Genomic DNA, 16282 nt, shown 5'->3' on the forward strand with positions numbered 1-16282 from the left:
TGCATGGTACCCCTTATTTTACCCTACCTTCTCTGGTTGTAGTAGGGCCTTTGATAAGTGTAGTATTTCCTTTGGTAAAGGAGAAAAGTTCATCATTTTAGTTCATCTTAAATAGATTAAAATACGTCCCTGGTGCCATGTTGGCAATACTAATGCAATATTCCATCTTTAGATCACGAAGCAACACAATCTGAACAAGTCAAAATTAATGACATAAAAAGATTTCAGAAGTAACCTTCACTTATGCAATCAATCAAGTCCCAGTGTACTACAATGAAGACTGAGTTTGAAGACTGAACAAGAAACAGAGGGTTTAAAGTCCTGGCCAGATTCTAATCCAAATACATTTGTTCAAGATATGAAATAAAAAAGAAAATATGTATTTGTTTGTTAAAGGAATGGCTTTTTTTCTGTCATTTATATGAGAGAAATTCTTAAAATTCATCCTCTCATAAAATTATTTGTGCAATGCTGCCAAGGTCAGGATCAGCCTGGGTTAACAACCACAGACTGATAAGTCCCAGACAAGGAAGATAAGCTGTCTTTTTCTCCTTTCTGTACTGCCTAATGGCCAATTTCTAATTGCATACTGAAAAACAGGTAAACGAGTAACAGTTTCCCTCAAGTCTGTGATAAATTTTTCATTCTGACACACTTTCTTAGTTGTATAAATTCATACACATGTAGGGCATAAATCCTAGAAAAGTTACCTAAGTATCTAAACAAGAGGGGAAAATAATAGAAACAATAATATAATGATAACATGACAATAATATGAAATGACAATAATATAAAATATTGTCATTCTTTAAGGATACTATTTAGTGACCTCAGTGTGAGTCTTCTTCAAAGTTGCAACCAGCGCAGAAACTCATAATCTATTACTCAATGTAGTAGTTTTACATTTTTGATTTTCAGCAGTGTTTTGGGGGACACTGAAACAGAGGAATATAATATTTAGCAATGATCTGTAAAATGTGCTGCATATCTTTCCCAGTAACTGATCAATACTCTCACTATGAGCATCTGGTATAGCATGACTAAGAACAAGTAGTATGTTAATTAATTGAATGAAATGAATAACTAAGTTACTCAATCTCTGAACTGTAACAGAGCAAAATATTTAGTACTAAGAGCTAAGTACTTTGAATAAAAATATATTAACACACTTCTTTTACCTTTCTGTATCTAGGGAGAATAAATCATGAGCAAACAAATGCATAGTGTTCCATGATGCCACAATAGAATTTGCTCACAGAAACCAATGCTATTAAAAACACCACATTCTGCTGAAATTGTGGTTCAAGGCTTAATGATTAAGAATAAGTTACCCTGAAGACTATCCAGTAATGAGGATTTGTCAATTCCCAGCTTAATAATATGTAATACTTTTAGATTGTTTCAAGAATTATTTGGGCTAAAAGGTTCCTGGGCATTGACATTGAGAGCAGTCCATTGGAAGACTACTAAAAATAACAAGACAAAAAAAAAAAAAAGCTGTTGAAAAAATCATCAACTTGCTAATCTTACAGAGTAAGGAGTTTGCACAGAAGTAAAATTTAGGAAAATCTAAATGTAATGAAGTTAACTTCAGGTATGCATGTCAACTTCTTCGACTTCAGTTTTTTTTTTTTTCTGAAATTAACTGATTTGTAAAATTTGATGTAAGAAGAAGAAATCATCCACCAACAACTATTTTTTCCTACTTTCAACTAGCTTTCATTTTCTAATAATACAGTCTAGGAAACATTCTGAATTGTGATCATTTAAATCAGATTATTTAAGTAACTTGCACCCATGAGTTAGTGTAAAATTCAAAGGATTTAAAATCATTTAAGACACCATGACCAAACCATTAAGAAAAGTCTTAATGGGGCAGCATTTTACTTGCTGAAAGTAATTGTGACATTGGTACAACATCCAAAAATAGCAAACTTGAACAAATATTTAAGTCATTGCAGTACTATGACTTGTAGCCCAAACCTACAAGCATGAATGTATATGCCTAATTTGAAGCACTTAAATAGTTTGCTGAGGACTGCTGAACTCTTCTTGTACCTAGGATTAATTACATATGTAATGATTAATATGAATAAAATCACAGATTTTGTTACTGTACCCGATAAGTCATGTAAGCCAATGAGAATCTGAAATCAATGAGTATATAAGAGATGAAAAACCAAATCCTTCATGCAGTTAACATGGGTTCAAATTTTGTACATCTAAACACAGTTCTGTGTTCAGGTGAAAGGATGCATGGAACAGTATTCAGAGCAACTTGGTAAAAAGTGTCCCAACAACTTTCATAACTCACTTCAGGTTATAAATTATTAGACTGAATTTTCAGACATGGAACAGAAGAAAATAGATTATGTCTTGTACAAAGTACTTAATGGATGCCCACAAGTGCAGAATACATTTGCCCTCACTGAAGCCATTAACATTTGGCATCTAGTCTAAGCTTCTTCAAACAAAGCCTTATTACTTTATCATCAATGAGGAAAATTAAGTACCATACTAACATAGCCGTAAATATCTCACCATAATTACAAGAACAATAATAGAAATAACAAGATGCTCAGCAAGACAAGCAGACAAGAGAATTCCTTTCCATCTACAGCATTGTACAGCTGAAGCCTAGTGACTTACAATGCATAATAGAAAGAAGATAGGGATAATTCCTTGCAAAGAAGAGGAATAAAGATTCAAATACAAGTTTTAGAAACACATTAAATGTAAAAACAGCCTGTGTATTATTTTTTTCTAAGAAGAAGGGATAATTCCTTGCAAAGAAGAGGAATAAAGATTCAAATACAAGTTTTAGAAACACATTAAATGTAAAAACAGCCTGTGTATTATTTAGTAAACAATCATGTTGACATACTGTTTATATTAACACAAAAAAGTTCATGCTTTTGACATGAAATGTGACATGCCACTAAGAAGTCACTATCCATAATTACATCAGAAGTATGCCTAGGGAAAAATAAAATTTGGAGGGGAATAAGGGAAAAAGAAAATTTGACAGGACAACCCTAGGTACTGCTGAGAGGAACTGAAATAAACACAGTCCTAATTGCAATTACAGTGAACAATAAGAAAGCTATTTTAAAAAGTAACCAAGAATATATATTTAATGTTTTCTGAAAAGTATATAGGGTTCAAGATAGATTTCCTGGGGAAGTTCCTTACCTGAAGGCCTATCTTGGCAAAGGACATAACTTGGCAACCCAAGATGTGATGCTGAGATTCCTAAAATATGCTGTGGGGGTGGTTATATCTGTCAAATTTGTGGAGGACTTTTTGAAAACAGCCATGATCTGAATCATTAAGGATTTCAAAACTAAAGCAGCAAACCTTAAAATCAAACAGCTACTTCATAGCAGATAAAGTAAATGAGTGAAGGTACAAGGCAGAGGATTGTGCTTGCTCAAGACAGGATGGGAGTGTGTCACTGCATTCTGAACAGGCTGCAAGTGACAGAGCTGAGCTGCTGGAAGCCTTTCTAGGAGGGAATTACAATAATCCTCTCCATCAAAAGGGCATGTGCTGCAGCTATTAGGTCATCACAGGATAAATAAGGGCACTGTCTGCATCAAGCACACCACTGAACAGATATTTTTCAATCTCATTCACTACAGAAATCTCCACAAAGAAGAGCCGGCTGAACTGGAGAATAAATTTTTACTGCAATTTTGTACTGCTCTCAAATCCACAAATCAGATTGTAGTGGTGTATAAAAAGAGAAAGAAATCTCCTAGAGAAAACAAATACATCCTGGTAAGATTTGTGTTTTTGCTGTGGGCAAAGCAGAGATAGCTGACAATTCTCCCCCTTTCACCTGGCCTATGTGAAAAGAAGAGCTACATTTGTGAAATCCTTTGTGCAAGAGTCACCCAGCTCCTTATCGCTCAAACTGGGACAAAATCTTTGATATTTAACATTCCTGCAATACCCGTGAGCACTCACTTCATGACATGATTTTGGTGTCTGCCAAACTAACCTTAAATGTCAGCATTTTATCATTACTCTGACAGCCTGCACCACAAAATTGTTGGCTTCTTCCAGAATCCCAGAATACTTAAGGTTGGAAAGGACCTCTGGAGATCATCTGCTTCAACTCCCTCATGCAAGCAGGATAATTAGCATTTGATTTCCTCATGCTTGGGCAAACTGAGATTTTCTTGCATTTACACATGTTGAATTGGCCTATAAACTGAAAAACATGTTGTAAGTTACAGCACACAAAAGCTCCTTGTGTTCATAAATCACAAAATACTTAAATTAAAATGTCAGGGACTTTGGTTTATCAAGCTGAATTAAGGTAAAAAATTATTACATGCATTTTTAAAACATTTTTTGTAAAAGTTACATTTTGAAAGAATATAAGATTGTTCACGCTATTCATGAATTAGTAGTATTAAAAGTACTAAAATTAGTATTAAAAGTATTAAAAATTAAGCACCTCTCAGCCCACAATGAACAGTAAGTCACTTTCTTAAAAGAGAAACCTTATGTGATATAGTTTATGAAACTTCTGGTAGCATGATTTTTAAAAGTAACAGCTTGTAATCCTGTAGCCTGACTGAATTTGAAAGAAAGTTCATAATGGAGTGGGGGAATTAGCTGATGAACTTCCATCAACTATAGCAATAGCCTTCATGAATAATTCAATATCTGCCCATCTCCTCTTATGTCTCAACAGACTAACAGCTGCAGCCCTCAAATGACAAGTGTTATTTCTTTTGAAGCTTCTGAAAAAAATACACTGATTATAAAATAATGTATATAATAAATTTTCTTTCCCTCCTTTTCACTTATCACCTATAGATGCTGATGAAGTTTCACAGCAAAAGTAGAAATTTTCAAATGGAATTTTTGGAGTTATGCAGCAGGTCTACAGAAACAGATGGGAAAAGAATTCAGGTCTTCTACTAAAATTTGGTCCTTTATCTTAAAACAGACACACAATATATTCATATTACAGTGTCACTGAAACCTCATGTAGATCAGCTTTGTGCATGTACAAGCTTGCATAACACCTATGGCATCACACAGACAGGAAGAAACTTTCTTGTCTGAGGTTTTAGAATCTAAAGTTTTCTGTGCTATGTGAAAATTTCACAATTCAAGATGCCAGAAAATAGAACATGTTTGGTGAATATTATGCTGTGGAAAAGAATTTCTCTTGTGCTAGCAAGACTTCAGTAAATGGAAGAAGGAGCTTAAGGAGATAGTAACTCAAGTTTCCTTGTACAACAAAGCCTGTACCACTAGTCCAGTTTTAGGAAGAGAAATGGCTTTCAAATCATATCTTCTCACACTTCAATTCAGAATAGAACTATACAAATCTGCTTATATATTTTTCTATTAAGCAAGATAGGCAATGAAACCAAAACCAGATAAATTTTATTCTTTCAGAAAAAGACCTTCCACAGCCACCAGGCCTTATTGCTTAAAGACGTCTCTCAGATAAGTTTGTATAAACAAGTTGACTATTTTTTCAGTGTTATTACATAACAGTGGATATTCAGGGAAGGAAAATATTAGCTTAATATAATGCTGAAATAGCTACAGTTGCCTGGTTTTCTGACAAGCTACTGTGTGCAGAAGTTCTGACTGAAACCTGTAGTAGGCAAAATCTTTTTGATACAAACTTGCTGCTTTGCCTTCTTTTTTTTCTTATCATTTTAATATATAGAATATTTCTGTCCATAACCCAGCTTCTGCTTACAAGAAGTGTACTCTATGCACAATAAAAGAAAAATTCTCTGCCTTTCATGCCCTATATAGACAAACATGATAAAAATTACGGAAGTATTGAAGATTTGAAAGTGATCCTGTTGATCAGAGATTACATGTTCTTTAAACATCTGCTTTACCTTCTTGTAATTAACTGTTTCTTTTCCCAGCTCCAGAAATGCCTGGCTCTTCTCATTCAAAAAAATGTCAGGATCTTTCAGTGCATGAATTGCCCAGTGGGACTGATATAGGCCTCACTTTAACTGGGACACACACTGAGCACTTGAGCAAGAGCTTTCTTGCTCAAAGAAAAATTACTAATAGTGTTAGTAATAACATTACTAGTATTAGTAATAACATACTGAAGAGAGAGGTTTCAGTCTATAATATCAAATACATATTTTCTGCACAATAGAATCTACACAATTGAATCTACACAATAGAATCTACAATAGAATCTATCAGAAAGATATATGTTACGTTTTCACCTACTTACATTTGATAGTTTCACACTTAAGTTTTCAAACAAATGAAAGTGGAATTATAAGATGTTCAAAACAGCAAAGCTATCTGGCTATTCTTATGTTTACATTTTTTAGATAACAGAAATAAAAACCAGGAACAGTTATGGAGACAGTGTATTTGCAAGCCTAATGACAATGCTAATTAAAAAAAAAATTGTATTAATAGCTTTGTCAATTAAGCTCAATATAAGATCATTTAGAAGTGTTACCATGAAAGAGCTGCTTTATCATCAGTCATATTAACACTGTCAACATGCTTAAATTTTGAGAATAATTCAGAAAAGGACCCTCAAAATTACAGTATTTTATTTTTTATTTTTTATTTTTTATTTTTTTTATTTTTGTATAAATAATACATTTATAATTAAAGCATTGTCTATATTTTTGTCAATTACATATTGTTAGAGAAACAGAGGCCATAATATAATTGGCCAAATAATTGATTTTTGTACATACATTTTTTAGAGTTGAATACTGTGATGGGATTCAAAATTAAGCATCTGTAAGGTATCTCTTGCACTGCATAGATGCACACAACTTCTGAGATTTAGGCAGGTGTAGCATGACAGTACACCACAGCAATTCCCTGCACTGTGTAAGAGTTAGTGGTCAGCTCTGTTTCCATCCAGACAGTCCCCTTCTCTCTTAAACTGTATATAAAGATAATTTTTTCTTGAGTAATGTGTTTACCTGCATCCACAGGCAAACAGATTAAAAAATGATATGTGTATTTTTATAAAGAAAAAAATTTCCCATACAAACAGTGCTTTAATCAGGGACAGTACCAGCTCAAGCTGTAATTGGTGCTCTATTCATAGAGCATGGTGAAGAACCATGCTCTATGAATAATACATTTTTGAGGCCAGCTCACATCACAAAAATAGGTTGCTTCTGCTCATGAAAAATCCACATCAAGCCTTACACAGGGAAAAAATCTGTTTTAGCCAGCTAGAAAGGGTGGTTCTCCCATTGGAACCATGCTACTGGCAAGGCACGGGAAAGTGTTTTCATTGGAAAAATACCCAACTGTTCTACATATTTGCTTATCTGAAGATACACAGATATCTGCATACTATCACTTGAGTATCAATGTTTATTCCTGAAACTTTACTGGGACACTGAAAATACTAGTCCCTATTCAGTAGTGATGAAAATTAATGGAATACAAATCTTGATGTAAATTAAAAGCTGCAGCACCTCTGAAAAAAGCAGCTCTCAGTCTCTTGCTTTACTGCTAATCATTTGATCGATTCTCTTATGATTTTGTTTATTTGTTTTTTCATTGAAAGTTATCAGCTATGAAAAATGGAAAACCAACCCTGAAACACCCTCTTTATTTCATATCTTCTTACTTATTGATATCTACAGCTGAGATCAGGACTAATGTTTGAAACAGAATCTGAAACTGCTTAATATTCAGAATAAAGTACTATATAGAAAGTCTTCAGCTTTGGAATATATAATCTAATTTGTCCAGTTTGGATGTGTATAAATGTCATCTTTTTCACCATATAAGATTGCATTTAGGATCATAAAATGCCAGGCAAATAGTGTAGAGATTCTAGCGTTTAGCATTTAGATCTAAAAGCTATGTATTTTTGTACTAAGCTGCAATTAATTATATAGGTTTTTAAAATTACAGTTATTGGTGGGGGAGGGTGGAGGGAGGGTTTTCCTTGGTTTTGTTTTGGTTTTTTGGTTTTGGTTTTGTTTTGCTTTTGGTTTTAGTTTTAATAAAGAAACCATCATATGCTTAAATTAAAAAAAGTCAAGGTTGTCAGGTGACACAATGAGAAAATGTTACATTCTGAAATCTTTCACTTGGTGTTTACCATCTTTCCTGACACTTTGGAGAAGTATCAATTCTCAGGTTAGGATATAAATTCTACTCTTTTAGAAATGTATTAAATTATCCCTTTCACTTCTCACTACCCAAACAACTAATAGGTGTGTTGCATTCTAGTCTTAAAAGGGTAATAGCTAAGTCGTAACAATATTTCTGGAGTTAAACTGAGCCTAGCAATCAAGACATAGAAGTAGTAAAAGTAATCATCTGACAACTCTATTTTCTCTGTCTGCTTTTTTACATTATGTGTGATAACTGATACACTGATGCTATTTGTCACCTAGAAATGTCCACATTAACAAATCCCATCCTAAAGTAATTTTAGAACTAATTAAAAATTTTAAATTATTTCCAGCAACTTTGAAGGTCTAGCTTGTAATAGATCTCTCCAAAATACAAGAATACTCTCCTTAAAAAACATACAAACAAATTAAAGATATTATGATGAAAAACAGGGGTTACAGTAATCTTTTAATTCAACCTGTCTATAAAATCAGAGAAATTAGGTTTGGTATTCTTACAGTTATTTTTTTGATACCAAAATATGCCAACATATATAAAAGCACATATAAAGACCGCACTAAAAAAGACTAGATTTTTAACCCATAATACAGAAAATTTTACACTTTTATTTTATATAGTAACTATATATATATGGAGAAAGAACACCACATGTTTATGAACTCATTATTTTTATGACGTCTAGCTGAAGAGAAATTTTTGACAGTTTTATTTGCAATTTAAGGCATACCCAGCAGCATGCAATCATAGTTTGAAAACCATACATATTTGTATAATAACACACACATGCGCTTACATACATATACATATATGTACACACACACATATATATATTATATATATATACATATATATATGTATATAATATATATATGTATATATGTACATGATCATAAGAAATAATTTTACAGAAAACCACAAGCCTAGTTCATATCAGTCTACCACTGTTGCATATTACCTAGTTAATGTCAGTCTACCTGTAACATATTGCCTTTTTAACATAATAATCTCTCAATGATACAAAATCTGCAACTAGGTGAGGGACAACAATGTGAATTCAGAGATGTAAGTATATAAAGGCATTTCCCAAAATGAAATAGTCTTTAAAAATACATCCTAAAAATACAGATCAAATTTATTTAAATATATTTAATTTATGCTAATGTATATATGCAGATATTTCAAAGCCAGCCAAGAGACTAGGCTCACTAAAGTAGTTTTCAATTTGGGGGAATTAATAGAAATTCTGGCTGTGTAAGATTTTTTCTCTTAGCTGTAGAATAAAAAAAATTAAAGAAGCCAGAGCCGTCAACCCATCAGAACAAAGTACAATTCAAAGGGAAAATTTAGGTCAAAATAAAAGAATTACAGGCAATATAAGATAGTAAAACAAATTTTGTTTTTTAATAAACATGTAGAATGCCTATACATATTTATTATTAGTGTTTTCTTAATTGCTTATGCTGTAAACTTAATAACCCAGTGTGGAAAATGCTGTTGTCATCCCTGCCTTCATTGGGATAGAGATAGAAATCAGAAAAGAAGGAACACAGAATTTGAGCTGGTGATTAATTTTTTCGTTGGCAAAGACAGTGAGAACACCTTATCATCTAATAAACTGTTTTTCTTGTTAGATACCTTCCTTAAAGTTTAATTACTTACTCCAAGTCTTCCTTTTGAACACTGGGAAGAAAGGCATAATATTCATAATAGTAAAAAAATCTTCATTTCTTTCCATCTACTGTCTTTTTTATTATCCTTTTTGTTCATGCTGTTAAGGCCAGAGGTAGAGCCCTTCATTAATGTGTATTTGCACCACATCATGCACAGGCCCTAATCTAAGTTAAGACCCGTTACCAAAATATCGCAATAAGTGATAACACTAAGGTTTATAGCTTTTATGCTGCAGGCAATAAAGTAAAAAAAAAAAAAAAAAATTCTGATTTGTCTCTCCTCAGCCTGTTACTGACTACAACTTTGCTTGAGAAAGAACACATTATCCCTGTATGCAAAATCCTTTTGTATAATTTATATATATGCAGGATACTTAAGAGTGAATGACTTTGGATGATCAGGATTATTTATAAATTGGAACATTAGTATTTTTATTATAAAATTTAAAAGAAACACTATAGTATTGTCTAAAATAGTTAGAAATACTACATTTATTCCCGAATGTCCAGAACTACTGCTGCCACTTGAAACTGAGGTCTGTCAATATTCTGTGGTGATTTCTATATACATATAATTGGCAAATTTATTTTATTAAGTTTACAAAGTAAATTTATTTATTAAGTTTACAAAGTAGGAATTAAAAAAGAAAGCTAAACACCCTGTTTAACCCAATGCAAAGTAGCCTGGATAAAACTCCAAGACTGAACAATAAGTAAAAAAAAAAAAAAAAAGAATTAATTTTTTAGTTACTTAGAAAAGAGAATCCTGTATAACTGACTACAGCAGCATGTTCTGCCACATTTTTTTCATAAACTGAGCCCTGTCAATGACAGCAAAACAGATTGTGTGCATCTGCTGGGAACGAGCCAGATGACAGTGGAAGAAACACACATGGATACCTTGGCACAACCACTAAAGAAGTAGAAGAAAAATGGACAGAAAGAAGCAGAAAGTTCTAAACTTTAATTAAAATGGATTTCTAGCAAAAGTGAAGTTCCAAGAGTCTGTTCCTTTGCTTTAGACTGTAACTCTCTAAAAGCCACCACATATTTATAGTCTGCATTTGCCTTGCTTACTCCCCATGGTACTCATATGGACACTGTTAACCATAGTGCTTGGGTCACACAGAATCTGCTTCAGGGAAATAACCATCTCACTCTACAGACAGGGAATTGAAGCATGAACAAAGTGAAGTCCTCACAGCTCTCTAAAAGAAGTTCTGTAAGAGTTGATTCCACCCTTCCCAAATGCAAGCTGCCATCACAGACTCTAGAATATCCTTCTTCTGCTTAGTTACGCTCTCAGACAAAAGTAGCATTATACCTAAAATCAATACAAAACAAATAACCTGCTGATACTCTAGCATTACAGGACATGGGCCTCTCACATGTTGAATTAGCATAAATAGTGGTTGAGTCAGCTTTGCTATTGCTGCTTGCATCTTCTCATATATTGAAGTGAAACTTCAATATATGGATTGAGAACCCAAGATGGCTCTAAAAAGAATCAGCAAGTTACACCTGTCAGTATAGAACTGCCACCACAAAGAGTGGTAACTATGTGTTCTCACATAACAGGAGAACCTGATCTTCAGGAACAGAAAAAAACCATTCTCCAGCCATTGACTCATCATGGCACCAGAACTGCATGCTCATACTCAGGAAAGAATTCAGAAATTCTGATGAGTCTGTAAAATCTATTTTCAGCTGTAAAGTAATTCATACTGTTTCCCTTTTGGTTTATTTAAGATAAACCAAATACTTGAAGGTAGACCAAATAAGCTTGCTCCTCCCTCCCTCCCTCCACCCCTTTTTTAAGAATATGGTGTTCCAGTAAAAAGGACATACAAACCCTTCTGAATTTTGTTGTGATGTTTTACACACTTTTGTCTTATACATCAGGAATAAAATTGGACTGCCAGCTGACTGAAGATTCATACACCATCTAATGGTCTGAGAACCTTAAGTAATCTGGAGCACCTGGAGGTCTCATGAGGCCAGCAGTCTCAGCCCTTATATATTCCATCTACAATGATTATTTAGTACTCTGAAAGTAATTCAGAATCACATTAGAAAAACTGAATGATTTTGACTTTATGAAACCCATACAGATCGTTACATAATACAATTAACATCTAGCAGACAGAAGCTGAGGTATACTCCCCTAATCTGAGAACAGCTCTAGAAAAGCATAAAATGTACCTTCACATTCCATCTCATTTCGGGATGTGTGAATGGCAAGCACACACGTACACCCAAGAGGGACTTAGAAAACTGCTTAAGTCTGCTTATAATGCTCTTGATCAAAGAAGTGGTACATCTTTATACATTCTTCCCAGGGTGGTCCAGAAGAGAAGATAAGAAGATCTTCTTTTGAAAGGTTCTATTCAAATGGTACCTTTGTTTCTAATGAGTCTGGAAAAAGAGTCAGAGTGGAACTGAGAAAAAGAGGTGGATATTAATTAACAGCATGTATCCTGTATATAAAGCAGTTTTTAGGAGGTCATCAAGTCAGTGAAGTTACGGTACAATACATGAAGGACATAGTGTCATATATTTACTTATGCCTTAAATACTCTTAAATAAATACATTATTATATTTTGATGTAAGTTCTCTTCATGAGAAGAGATCAGAACTTCCAAATTATAGTAAAAGAAAAGGAAAAAGCAGCATGTTTTTATAACTTATGAGCAGCTTCAAGCTCTTGGATAAATACTACTAGTCAAAACACAACTTTTTAACTGGAGTTAACTCTTCTTCATTAATTCAAGCATAATAATGTGGTCACGAAATCAGCTTTTGACTCACACCCACATATTCAACAGGCACATTAATTGTACAAGAAACTGGCTGAAGACTCATGCATGCTAGGCCACAAGGTCTTTCCTAAAAGACCACCCAAACTCTGGGTGTGAAGATGAGAGAAAACATGCAAAAAAATGGATATTTTGGAACTGCTTTTTCTCTTATAGGTTTATGAAACACTCTGAGGTAGCCTGAGAGATTTAGCACACCCTGGAGCCATAATTCCTGTCTCAGCCAACCCATAATCAATTCATTACTCACTTACAGCATGCTCACTGTCCTCATATTCAAACATCTCTTCACGTTTCTAACTCCTATCCTAGATTTCTGAGCTTCATTAGGCATGGTATGTATCTGCTCAAAAGCAAACTCAAATGAAAGAATGTGGTCGCTAAAAATTATGAAAGACTGTCACAGAGGTATTTATTATCTAGTTTTATGTATTTAGATAAATGCACTTGCAATTACAAAGGTAAAATTAAAATAACTATTTTCTTATACATTGTATTTTATAAAGTAAAATCCAACTTTTTAGACAATTCAATAGCAAAGATGACATTGATTTGGTTGTTTAAACTAGCTATAAGTTTTAACAGAAAGCTAAATTACAGAAACATAGAAAGGCTTGCATTTTTTAGTAAGAGAGGTAAAAGAGATTGAGAGACTAACTCAATAGGTAAGGAGCTCTGACATTCCAGCAAAAAATTACTCAATTACAGTCGTTCCTTTGATGACTATCTCATTACCTAAACAAAAATGCAACAGGCTCACATTTGGAAACTGAGACTAGCTTTCTCCCACAATATTCTATAACAAACAGAATTTACTATTAACTGTTCTATGTTAAGAGTAGGAAGTATTTCCAATCAGGTTTCTCAACTCTTGAATTTCTGCCATAAAAATAAAACTAATGTTCGTAAAAAATTTATAAATTTAATTTGGGATGTGGATTCCAGTAGAAAACTGGACACAGCAAAGTAAAACCTAAATTCCCATTTAGATGTTGCCTTAAGTCATTTCTAATTTTCTGAACACGTTCCAACACAAATTTAAGGTTTTAGTAAAAGTTGGTAATGTCATTCCACTCAGGGATTTCATAACAGACTTGCACAAAAAAAACCCCAAACAAACAAACAAAAACCAACCAACCAACCAACCAACCACCAACCAAAAAAAAAAAAAAAAAAGAAGAAAAACCCCAGAAGTTCATAGTTCCATTGACAACTTACACTTGGGGGTTCTGAGTCACTTTTATACTGTTTTTCAGCTTCTGCCCTTCACTTGCAATTTTTTTACCTTGCATGCCTTGCCTGAAATAAAAGTTCATGTATCTCTTGGGAGATGATGATTACTGAATTGTACATTAAGGATAAACATACATTTTTAAAATACTCCAAATATTTTTAGGCTTTGGAATTCATGTTGAAGGATTCTCTTCCCTAGTCTCTTTGGAAATTGAAACTGATGGGTTACATTTGGTGCTAACAATTATTGCATTAAAGAAACTTCTTCAAAATTTGGAGCACACTTTGCAACTGAATGTGCCATATGCTCACCTTTTCAGAAGAAAGCCTGTATTTTAGATTTAGATATCTAGTTTAGATCATGGTCATAGAAAACGGTCTTGTGAACAGACAAAAGAGTGAGTATTTATTTAACTAGTCTGCATATAAGAATAGAATGTAGACCAACATAGGAAAATAGAATGCTGATGACTCTTTCTTTCACATATTACCATCTTCAGAATCTCACAAAACTGTACATCTTTAGATTCCTTGTGATTTTAAAGAGTTCTTTTTAATATATCCACATTGCATTTTGAATTTATATCTATCAAAATGGGAGTTGTATTTTTAGAATGGTATTTAATTCATAGAGCAATCTTCTGATCCATTAGTGGAATAGCTTCCTCTTTCTGATCACATCTGGAAAACAGTAAAGCAAAAGGGGCGAACAAATACTTTCTTCCCAACTAGTCTCAAAATTACTTTTTATCAGAAATCTGTAGAAGTGTGCTGTTGGAGTAGTCAATGAAGTGATGGTCTCATGAGAGGTTTGCTTGTAATCACGTACACAAAAATGTGGTAGAACAGAGTGCTACTGTTTTACAGTGGTGACTTTTAGAGATTTGTAACAGAAAGCAGCTCAAGAAAATAATTTGTCCAAATAGGAGACAAATACTGCTCCTAAAAATAGAGCAGAATGTCTCCCTTTTTTTTGTCATGCCTCTATTGCATGGCATATTGCTTCTTACTGTTATATATTGATTAAAAAAAAAGTTAAATAAAAACACACCCTGCCTCCATTGAGAAATCCTTGCACCCTCAGTGATGTGTATTACTACATTATTAGAAACATAGGGAAACAATCCTAACAGCATTAAAAACATGATGCAAAAATAGTAATTTTTCTATTGCTTGCTTTTTATCTGTCATAATGATTTGCATTATGCCTATCACCACTGTGTCACCTCTCATGCAATTTTAAAAAATATGAAATTCTAGAAAAGATAGCACCCAGTAAGGATGTTTTCTAGATTACTATTTGCATGCCACCACTCAGTGTGATACTACCTACTGGAAGCGTAACTGAACGAAATGCAAGGTTCTCAATGAGGATTTAAGTACCGGAACATGTATGGAAAATAGATTTTCATTTTGCTTTGCCAATAACCATTTTTGGAAAACCTACAAAAATATTAGTCCAACTTGTATGCTAATATCACAGGAAATGTAGAAGATCATTCTTGTCTTTCTATCTTATGCAAAATCTTTTTTATGGCAGCATCAACAATAAAATGGAAACACCAGATCCTGTTGTTTTTCCTGTGAAAATATGCAGATTTCTACCTACCAAAGATACAGCTATAATTATGGTAAGTTTGCTTCAATTAGGTAGCTTGGAAATCATTTCATCACGTTTTAAGAATAAACTGGAAGACTTTTTCCACTTATTTTTTCCAAATTATTTTCCACACATTGATACTCATTTTGAACATAAATTTACATTATTTCTAATTGTTAAGTACACATCACATCATATAATGAAGAGTACTAGCCTGGGTTATAGTTTTTTAAATGTGTGTACTCAAGAACATGAATGACATTTGTTTTAGTTTTAGTCTATGTACCCTACCAGCACATAGACTCTTAGCAACATTTATGGTCATATTTATAATTTCTAAAATTTGTCTGTGTTTGTTTTGGATAAAGTTAATAATTTTTGGGTAAAGTTATGCATTTTCTGGCTCAGTATTCTGAAATAAAAAATACATCATGAAGAAGATTATTAAGTAATCCAAATTCACATATTTCATAGATGCACTGGGGTCATAACATGGATTTTTTTTTCTCATTCTTCTGCTATATGTCCATCTGATATACATAAACAGGATGATGGGAAAACTGATGATTTCTCCAAGATTCTGTTCACAAAATCAAATCAAATTTGTCTCATCAAATACTGTTCCAAAGATCTTTCCTTAAAGATTTACAACCTCTTTCAATCAACAATCAGTAGGACCACTGCCCTATGTCCACAATAATTAAAGATTATTCACAGCAAGATTAATTATATACACTTCTACAGGATATTTTAGTGAAAAAATTCTGCAAGATTAAGGTTTTAAGTTTGACTAACATGACTAACTCTTCTTCATTGCATCCCATCT

General features: G+C 33.2%; 1 protein-coding gene across 10 annotated transcripts in view; it reads right to left on the reverse strand.

Moving 5' to 3' along the window:
* Positions 1-16282, reverse strand: part of MEF2C (myocyte enhancer factor 2C) — a 133233-nt gene that overhangs the window by 95292 nt on the left and 21659 nt on the right. The window contains exon 2 of one of the 10 annotated variants that reach the window (XM_050986517.1): positions 12009-12221. The exons of the other annotated variants lie outside the window; for them this stretch is intronic. The gene's annotated coding sequence lies outside the window, so the exon portion shown is untranslated. The remainder of the gene's footprint in view (positions 1-12008; positions 12222-16282) is intronic. 10 annotated transcript variants of the gene reach the window in all.

The sequence above is a fragment of the Serinus canaria genome, chromosome Z, assembly GCF_022539315.1.
Source record: "Serinus canaria isolate serCan28SL12 chromosome Z, serCan2020, whole genome shotgun sequence".
Lineage (NCBI taxonomy): Eukaryota > Metazoa > Chordata > Aves > Passeriformes > Fringillidae > Serinus > Serinus canaria.